Below are 9,768 nucleotides of genomic sequence, written 5' to 3'. Positions count from 1 at the left end.
GCTCTCTTTTGTCTCCACTTGAATGAAGATGGCTTTCATAATGTATAATAAACACTAGTTGCCAAAGATGGTTCTACTAAAAATAGGGCTTTGCATTATAAAACACTCCAATGTTATAAAATTATAAGCCATGCCACTCTGAGCAGGCCTCATTTTCTATTCATCGCATACTGATTTTTTAAACCCTGCCAAGAAATGTCCTCAAAAAAGCAGCTGTTCATTATAACTGAATATGTCCAATTTGACAGCTTCTTGCATTATAACAAGTCTTAGTTCTTTTTCTTTACATTTAAAATGCATATATATCTTTATAATTAATTTATTTCATAAGTATAAAGATAGCAAATATTATTTTCACTTTGAGTAGTTTATTTTAAAATACCATCATTTGAACTGGCCTCTTTCGTATGGTGCTTCTGAGATGGTCAGCTGCTTCAGGATAAAGCTGAACATCTCTTTCCCAGTCCCTGGCTGTCAGAAACTCACTGAAGTGGATGATGAACGCAAACTTCATACCTTTTATGAGACACGTGTGGCCACAGAAGTTGCTCCTGATGCTCTGGGTGAAGAGAGGAAGAGTTTATGAGGTTCAAGTCAGTGGTGGAGATGAGAAAAAGGGTTTCCTCATGAAGCTTGGTGGGTTGACCCATGGCCATGTCTGCCTGCTGCTGAGTAAGGGTCATTCCTGTTATAGACCAAGGAGGACTAGAGAGAGAAAGTGCAAATCTATTCGGGGGCTGCATTGCGGGTGCCAGTCTCAGTGTTCTCAACCTGGTCATTGTAAAAGAAGGGGAGGAAGATATTCTTGGTCTCACTGATACCACGGTGCCTCATCGTCTGGGCCCAAAAGAGCTAGCAGATTCCACACACTTTCACTCTCTCTAAAGAAGATGTTGTCTGTCAATATGGTGTGAGAAAACCCTAAACAAAGAATCTAGGAAACCTCTGACCAAATCACTAAAGATTCAGTCTTGTTACTCCATGCATCCTGCCACACAAACACTGGCATATTGCTCTGAAGAAACAACTTACAAGAAAAGTAGAGTATGCTAAACTTTTGGCTAAGAGAAGGAAGGAGGGCAAAGAAAAACGCCAGGAACAGATTGCCAAGAGACATAGGCTGTCCTCTGAGAGTTTCTACATCTGCATCTGAGTCCAGTCAAAAAGGAGATTTTCTAAGAGTAACAAATAAGTAAGAACAAACATAAAAATATATTACTTGAATTAATGCAATTATATATCCATAGATGTTACTTAAAATGTAGCTTAAAATGTTTTATCAAATTTGTTTTTTTTTTAAGTTTCTAATAACATAAATATGCCCAAGTTTTAATGCAATATTTAGTCCAATTGAGTAAATCTATGTATAAAAGCCTAAGTATCCTTTGCAACAGAAACAACTGACCGAACGACCGAACAGGCTTTGTGGGGCAACCAAGCTGGTGGGGGGGGGGGTAGTGAGGGGTGACCTAACGACTGAACAGTAGGCTGTGTGGGGCAACCAGGCTGGCAGGGGAGCAATGAGGGGTGACCAGGCCAGCAGAGGAGTGCAGTGAGGGCAACCAGGCTAGTGGTGGGGGTAGTTAGGGGTGACCAGGCAGGTGGAGGGGGCAGTTAGTGGCACCAGGCCAGCAGGGGGGGACGGGACAGTTGGAGGTGACCAGGCCAGCAGGGGGGGCAATTAGTGGTGATCTGGCAGGCAGGCAGGTGAGCAGTTAGGAGCAGTGGTCCTGGATTGTGAGAGAGATGTCCAACTACGGTTTAGGCCCAATCCCCCAGGCCTAAACCGGCAGTTGGACGTCCCCCGAGGGGTCCCAGATTGGAGAGGGTGCAGGCTGGGCTGAGGCGACCCCCCACCCCCATGCATGAATTTCATACATCGGGCCTCTAATATTTAACATAAAATCAATTTTAAGTATAAACATTACTGAATGATTATGTTAAGATTAACAAATTTAAAAAAATCATGAGGTAGAAAAATCAAAAGGAGGGATTTTTAGGAATTTATCCAGCAAAAGATACAGAAATTCACTGTGACATTTCACTGATTCCATTAGCCCTTCATTTATATGCAATATCTACTTAAGCTTAACCATGTTTGCAATAAATGACCATTGCTTAATGATTAGTTCTTTGAGGTGTTTTGTTTTGTTTTTTGTTTTGTTTTGTTTTGTTTGTTTGTTTTTTTCCTTAAGAAAACTTTCAATTCCTATGAATTTGATATATGTGGAGTAAGTTGGAATTGCAATAGTAGTAGAAAATTTTTAAAATAAAAACATATCCTAATAGATATATCTGTCTCACTTATAATAAAAGCATACAATTTAAAGGCCAAAAATCTTTCCTCTTGGGAAATGTTTAAGTTACTTCACAAAGTGGATTCATTGTTGCTTTGAGTCCTGAATTATATATTATTTCTAGTCATGTACTCTTTTATAAGGAGAGCTGATACTTGCCCACAAACTAATACAGATGGGCATTGTCAGAAACCAAATTATCATTGTTATGTCTTATTCAATAAGTGGTACAATTTTAATCAGCCTTAGAAAACTCAGATAGATATCCAGAGAGCAGCTAAATTATAATAAAATGTGTGCAGCTCCCTGCCTAATCAATCTCAAATGCTGTTTTCAGAGAATTAAAAGGTTTGGTACTTGGCATATTTTACAGAAATATATGAGACAAAATCATTGATTCTGCCTTTTATTCTTTGGGAAACTGGATTCCAGTAAACTTAACCATTAGCCTTCTGAGGATTTATTTTTCTCTTATATGAGCTGGATTGAGTAGTAAACTTTAGAATTAATTTTAACAATTTTAAAGACACACACACCAAAATGTTAACATAATACTTTTACCTACAAAACTATCACCCTTGTATATGAAGTCATTTCCATTTAATTCAACTCATAATTTTTAAAGATTTATACACTAAAATATTTTATTATTTTTGCTGTAAGGATATATAAACTAAAAATGTATATATATATATATATATATATATATATATATATATATATATAATATTGCTAAGCCTCAATAAGCTTTTAAATTATGGGAAAGTAACAGACAGTGGTGTTACACAAATAATAGCAATTTAAAGTAGAATGTAGTCTGTATCATATAAAGAAAAAGAGTGCATAGACTGTACTGTAGGTTTGGAAAAGAAAACACAGTTCTCTCTTCCAGAAATTTTTCACTTTCATTGAAAAACTAGCATTTGGAGCATGAGAGCAGAGACACTCCACTGACAGATGCTAAAGGGCATAGGTAACTTTCATGATGTTGTTAAAAAGAAGATATTTGGAGGCCATCTCCAGATATGCTGATTCAGTAATTCTGGGCTGGGGCCCAGGAATCCATCATTTATAATATGCACCTCAGGGGATTCAGATCTAGCAACTCTTTGAGATCATAGGAGTTGTTTTAGATTTGACATTAACAGGCTTTTATTTTTTCCTTAATTTATATAAGTTAACTCAGCAATCTTCAAATGATTCTACTTTGTGTCATATTTTTCTTGCTTTTGACTACTTAGCTAGAATCTGTTTTCTGTTGCTTGTGTTTTAGGATATATATGCATTTTCTGAATTAATGTGACTGTTCCTTAAGACTGTTGTTTAATATAAATAAACTAGAGGCCTGGTGCACAAAATCCATGCACTCAAGGCAGCGGGGTGGGGTCCCTCAGCCCAGCCTGCACCCTCTCGCAGTCCAGGAGCCCTTGGGGGATGTCCGAATGACAGTGCAGGGAGTGGGCCTAAGCAGGCAGTTGGACATCCTTAGTGCTACTGCAGAGGCGGGAGAGGCTCCTGCCACCACCACTGCGCTTACTAGCCATGAGCCCAGCTTCTGGCTGAGCACCACTCTGCTGTGGGAGCACACTGACCACCAGGGGGCAGCTCTTGTGTTGAGTGTCTGCCCTCAGGTGGTCAGTGTGCATCATAACGATTGGTCATTCTGCCATTCTGTAGATTTGCATATCAGCCTTTTATTATATAGGCAAATAAATAAATAAAGTAAATATTTTGCTTATGTACATATGAATCCTTATGGATTCTTAAGAAGCTCATATATAGAGTGGAACAAAAGTAGGTTTATAATTTTGAGTGCACAAAACAGCATTTATTCATATATTATTATTTATTCATTATTGTATTATTTTCCATCTGACAACTATAGGCCTACTTTTGCCCCACTCTGTATGTAATTTGATGATATAATTAAGTGAAAAAATTGCTTTTTCATCCTACTGTTAAAAATACTTTCCTCAATATATGTTTGTTCTCTGCATTTTATATTATCTAAAACTTGATTTGATCCTGAGAAAAAAAAGAGGAATTAATTTTCTATATACTTATTATGTCTTTATTCTACAATAATTGTACATATCTATGTTTAGAAAGATCTATCTCATCATTTTCACTTTAAAATGATAGTAAGGTTCAATTTAAATATGGAAAATAATTAATGCATGTATTTATGAAAAAATTAGGTAATATTGCAAAATAATCTCTTTTTATCATTTGGGTTCTGTACTTATATTCAATCTACAATTTGTTCAAGAGCTAAAAACAGGATTTAGCACTGTCCTCAGTCAATAAATGTTTCCAGAATTACTATGATTAGCTCTCAGTTTGCTTTGCAAGATTAGTTTATACACTCCTTCAAATATAATCAAGGCTAAAAATAGTGTGCTCTGAATTGAAGACTGGTAAACAATACACAATCTCTTCCCTCGTGATTCTTACAGACAGGGAGAAATAAACTGTCTTTACTATAAAGAGTGATAAACAAACGAGCCACTAAGCTAAATTATTTTTTTTGTTATGTAACTGTTGTAACACTCTCAATGCCAATTGTTTTTTCTCTCAACACCCTAGACTGCGGTGATTTTACACACATTTGTGTATGTACGTGTGCATGTGAGTGTGTGTGCATGATTTACCCCTTCTTCACGTCTTTCTAAGAGACTATGAGCTTCAGGATATTGTGTCTCAGAGTGGTGATCTGATCTTATTTCTTAATATTTGCATACCTAGTACCTAGTACCTAGGACATAGAAGGGAGTCAGTAAATACTATCTGTTAAGTGAATGAACAAAATGCTATTTTTATAGGCTTATTTTATCAAAGACTGAGTTTTCCACAGGGGTATTTTGTCAAAGAAAATTGAGTTTTTATATTTAATTACTTTAGCCATATATATATATATATATATATATATATATATATATATATATATATATATATATATAAAGTGTTATCCATATCAATATATAAAAGCCTAAGTGACCGTCCAACTGGTTGACTGGCTGACCAACCGGTAGCTATGATGCACACTGACTACCAGAGGGAAGATACTCAACATAGGAGCTGCCAAATGACAGCAACTTTGCAGGGTGCCCTCTCACATTCCGGTTCCCTTTGGGGGATGTCAGACTGCGGTTTTGGCCCAATCCCCACAGGCCAGCACGAGGAACCCCACTGGTGCACAAATTCATGAACCAGGCCTCTAGTTTATTATATAATATTATATATTTTAAGTGTTTAATATATGGAAGATATTTAATAATTAAAATACATACATTTTCATCCTTCAATTCTTCTCAATCACTCATTAATTTAATTTAGATTCATGTAAATTAGAGGTGAATTGGAAAAGTGGTCTTTTGACAATAAAGGGATTACATAGGCATAAGCTCTGTCATACTTAATGCTAATATCAGTGGTTCCATGTGTTGAATACTTATTATACAATAGCAACTGTACTGAAGTCACATCACAGGTGCATTTTCATTAAGTAATCACTGCAACATTCTGTAGCGATTTACATACTAGGAGACTTGAAGGCTTTATGTAACATGTGGGGTCACAAACTGAGTGGCAAAAAGGTGAGATTCCACTGGTCCTCTTGATACTCTACTCTTGGCACCATTGTTCCTACCTTTTATGAAGTGATCTGAAAGTCTGGTCATGTAATCTTTGAATCTCCCAACAGATGGGCTAAATTCTGGGGGAGAGCAGTTAAATGTTCTCTTGGAAGATAGTGATATCTGCGTCCTCTTCAAACAGGGAAGAAGTGACTTCCTTTCTTATACTTCTCTTTTTTTTTTTAAATATATTTTATTGAGTTTTTACAGAGAGGAAGAGAGAGGGATAGAGAGTTAGAAACATCCATGAGAGAGAAACATTGATCAGCTGCCTCTTGCACACCCCCCAATGGGGATGTGCCCGCAACCAGAGTACATTCCCTTGACCAGAATCGAACCCAGGACCTTTCAGTCCACAGGCTAAGGCTCTATCCATTGAGCCAAACCGATTTCGGCTCTTATACTTCTTTTGTGTTCCATAGGGATTTGAGCACCCCTGCTGTTATAATTAAATTCTGCTCCTGCTTCTCAGATTTTACAGCTCTCCAACTGCAGGAGATGAGAGTCTCATTATAAACGCCCCCCCCCCCTTTTTTTTCTTTATAGTCTTTTAAAGAAGTCTCCCAACTCTTAGTCTTTAAATGGCGATTATTCATTCAAATTTTCCTTTGTCTTTCTCAATGCCTCAGGGACACTCTATGGGAGCCATCTTATTCTGTTGTTCCTATGAGTTCTACTTCCACTAACCCTCCCAAGTGCCTGTGACACCCTGCTCTCCAGTGCATTCTCTCCTATCAGTATCCCAACCCAGTTCCCAGTTGGTCTAAGGCTGCAATATGGGCACTGCTACGTGATGCTCTGGGGCACCCATACTACAGTCAACCACCGAGTTCTCTTTGCCTGTGGACTCACAACTCCAAATTCCATTTTATAGTCCTTTTCATGCTAACCCACTTTCCACTTCTATCCTTGTAGGTGGGATCTGCGGGTAACTGTCTAAAAGATGAGATTTTTCATATAGAAATTTATTGTAAAATACTTTGGGAGCAGTGTCTGTGAGGGAATGAAGAAAAGAGACATGGGCAGACACACATGTGAGCTGTGAGGTGGTTGTAACAGAAATCTTAGGCAACCCCACAGAAAATGGCCCTTTAGAGATGTCTCAAGTTGAGACCATGGAGCTTGGGTCCTTGTACCTCTGTATAAACCAATCATTGGATGTGGATTCTTGGGAAAGGGAAGGGGGTGGCATAACACTAGGCAAGGCAACTCCCTTCAGGCAAGTACAAATCCCAAGGAAGGATGCAGCTCTCAGCTGTCAACTGCCAATGCTCCCCACAGCCAGGCTTAGGACAGTTCCAGATAGAGAGGAGGCTCTAAGTCACATGTGTCAAACACAAGGCCCGCGGGCCAAATCCAGCCCGCCAGGCCTTGCAATGTGGCCCGCACCGCGCTGTCATCACTGCACTCCGCTGTCAGTTTATGACATTGTCAGTTTATGACTGTTCAGTAAACCATTCGGCCTGCGATTTAGGCTGGATTTTAGATTTTGGCCCCTTCTCTGATTGAGTTCGACACCCCTACTCTAAGTGGTACAACACAACACAATGCCTACAACAGACTGTGGAGCTGACTAGTAAAGAAAATAAACGTGAACTAAGAAACTCAGCCTTTGGCAAATAGGATTTGAGAAGCTAAGCAGGGTAGCCTTAGTGACGTGGCTATTTTATTTTCTAGGAAGAAAAAATACTGTTTCAAGCCTCTGTGCAAAGCCAAGCATCAGCCCCACCCTACCTTCCTTAATTAAGGAAATTCAAAAAGAGAGATTGATTTGAGAGGGGTATATTTTGGTGAGTTTACAGAAGTTTTAACATAAAAAAATTCCATAAATGCATTCCTTTATTTAATATGTAAATGAAGGAACTCATGTAAATATATTTTGAAAGCATGAGTTTTAGCAGCAGAATTAGCTGAATTATTAGGAAAAAGAGTTTTTGAAAATATAAAGTCGTCATAATTTTCAAGGCACCATAAAGGTATATAACATTTGCCAGTTTTAAAATCTCAGTCAAACAAGCCTTCAGTCAAATGTATATTTCAGCAGGTGTTTTAAATCAGCGGTTTTCAACCTTTTCCATCTCATGGCACACATAAACTAATTACTCAAATTCTGTAGCACCCAAAAATATATTTCTTACCAATCTGACAAAAATATTGGGAATATAGCATTGGCTGTTGCCATTTTTTATTTGACAAGCTAAGGGAAAAGAGGTCAGTGCCCTTGATTAAACAGTCAAGTATTGCATGTTTTTAAAATGCTTGCAGAGAGAAAGAGGATGGGGAGAGGTAAAAGAGAGTAAAGGAGGGATAAATGGTGATTGGAGGAGACTTGACTTGATGATAAGCACACAATACAATGTACAGATGATATGTTTTAGAATTGTTTACCTGAAGCCTGAATAATTTTATTAACCATGCCACCTTAATTAATTCAACTTAAAATTTTTCATGGCACACCAGTGTGCCTTGGTTGCAAATTGCTGTTTTAAATAATATTTTTACTGCTTCTGTGAGGAATAAGGAGTGAAAACCTATATTTTGAAAAGAGCAGTTAATTTCACGTTAAAACTCAGTGATTATTTCTGGGGACAGACGTAGTTTAGTATGCAGTAGTGTCTTGAGGAGAGGGGAAGAGTTCATCAGCTCTGTTATTACCATGCACACTAGTTTCCCCCACTTACCTCTGAAGGCCTCATTCATTCAACTAATCACATTTGCTGAGTGTCTTCTTCCTGCCCAGTTGTGGGGATACAAAGGAATACTGGCCACAATACTTCCATGTGCCCAGGTTAACTTGGAGGAGACACAGTGATACATTTTTTTTTTTAAATACCACACTACAAGTCCAATAAAAGAATATGCCTGAATGTGCAGGCACGAAGATGGAGCAGCCATTGCTTCTCCATCGCAGTCAGAACAAACGCCTTTGGGAAGTGTAGGTGCCTTCTTGAGGGATAACTAGGATCTTGCCAAGCAGAGAATTGAAGTTAATTTCACTGACGTGGGGTGAATTCCAGATATGGTTTGTGGTGGGTGGTATGCTGGATGGAAAGATGTGCATCAGTTAAAGAGAGACTGAAACTTTGGTCTCAAACTGGAAAGAAGAATTTATTTCAAATGATAGAGTTTTTAGATTGTGTCCTATCAGTGAGAGCAGCTAACGAACTCTTATTCAGAGCCCAGTAACATGGTTGTGGTTCCTTTTTAGAGATAAACTCTGACTGTTATGAAGTGAGAGTGAACATGGTCAGAGACATAGAGGGAGGCAATGAGGTAGTGATAAGTGACTGAAAAGAAATATGTAAGAAAAAACAAAAAACAATAGAATAAAAAAAATTTAAATGGAATGGAATTTAATTTAAAAACCACATGTGTGTGTGTGTGTGTGTGTGTGTGTGTGTGTGTATTTGTGTGTTGTTTTTCGTTTTTATTCCTGTGCTAACTGGACAGCTACTTGTGTGTATAGAATGCCAGAGGGAAGACAGATGGACAGTGGGTAGGGATAAATGGCCACTGAAGACATGCAGGCCTAATCTTTAGAACTCTGAAGGTTACTTTACCTCGTAACAGGGATTCTACTTATGTGACTAAATTAATGATCTTGAGATGAAATGCTTTTCCTGGATTATCTCAAAGGGCCCTAAAGGTCATCACAAATGTCCTTCTCAGAGGGAGACAGAAATTGAGATATGAAGACAGGAGAAGCACCCTGCGACATTATTAACTTTAAAGATGAAGGAAGGGGACCACAAGTCAAAAATATCAGGAAGAAGCTCTAGAAGCTGGAAAAGTCAAGAAAACAGTTTCTCCCTACCCGCCTCCCAAGAGAGCCACAT

General features: G+C 38.2%; 1 pseudogene across 1 annotated transcript; it reads left to right on the top strand.

The window, feature by feature from the left end:
• The first annotated feature begins 421 nt into the window (after nt 1-421).
• On the top strand, nt 422-1,196 carry LOC311625842 (small ribosomal subunit protein eS6-like; annotated as a pseudogene). The gene has a single exon. The product of its transcript is annotated as a small ribosomal subunit protein eS6-like (transcript).
• Nucleotides 1,197-9,768: the final 8,572 nt, after the last annotated feature.

This window comes from Pipistrellus hanaki, assembly GCF_964339955.1.
Source record: "Pipistrellus hanaki genome assembly, chromosome: 7".
In the NCBI taxonomy this organism is placed as follows: domain Eukaryota; kingdom Metazoa; phylum Chordata; class Mammalia; order Chiroptera; family Vespertilionidae; genus Pipistrellus; species Pipistrellus hanaki.
This window is presented reverse-complemented; position numbering and strand designations above follow the sequence as displayed.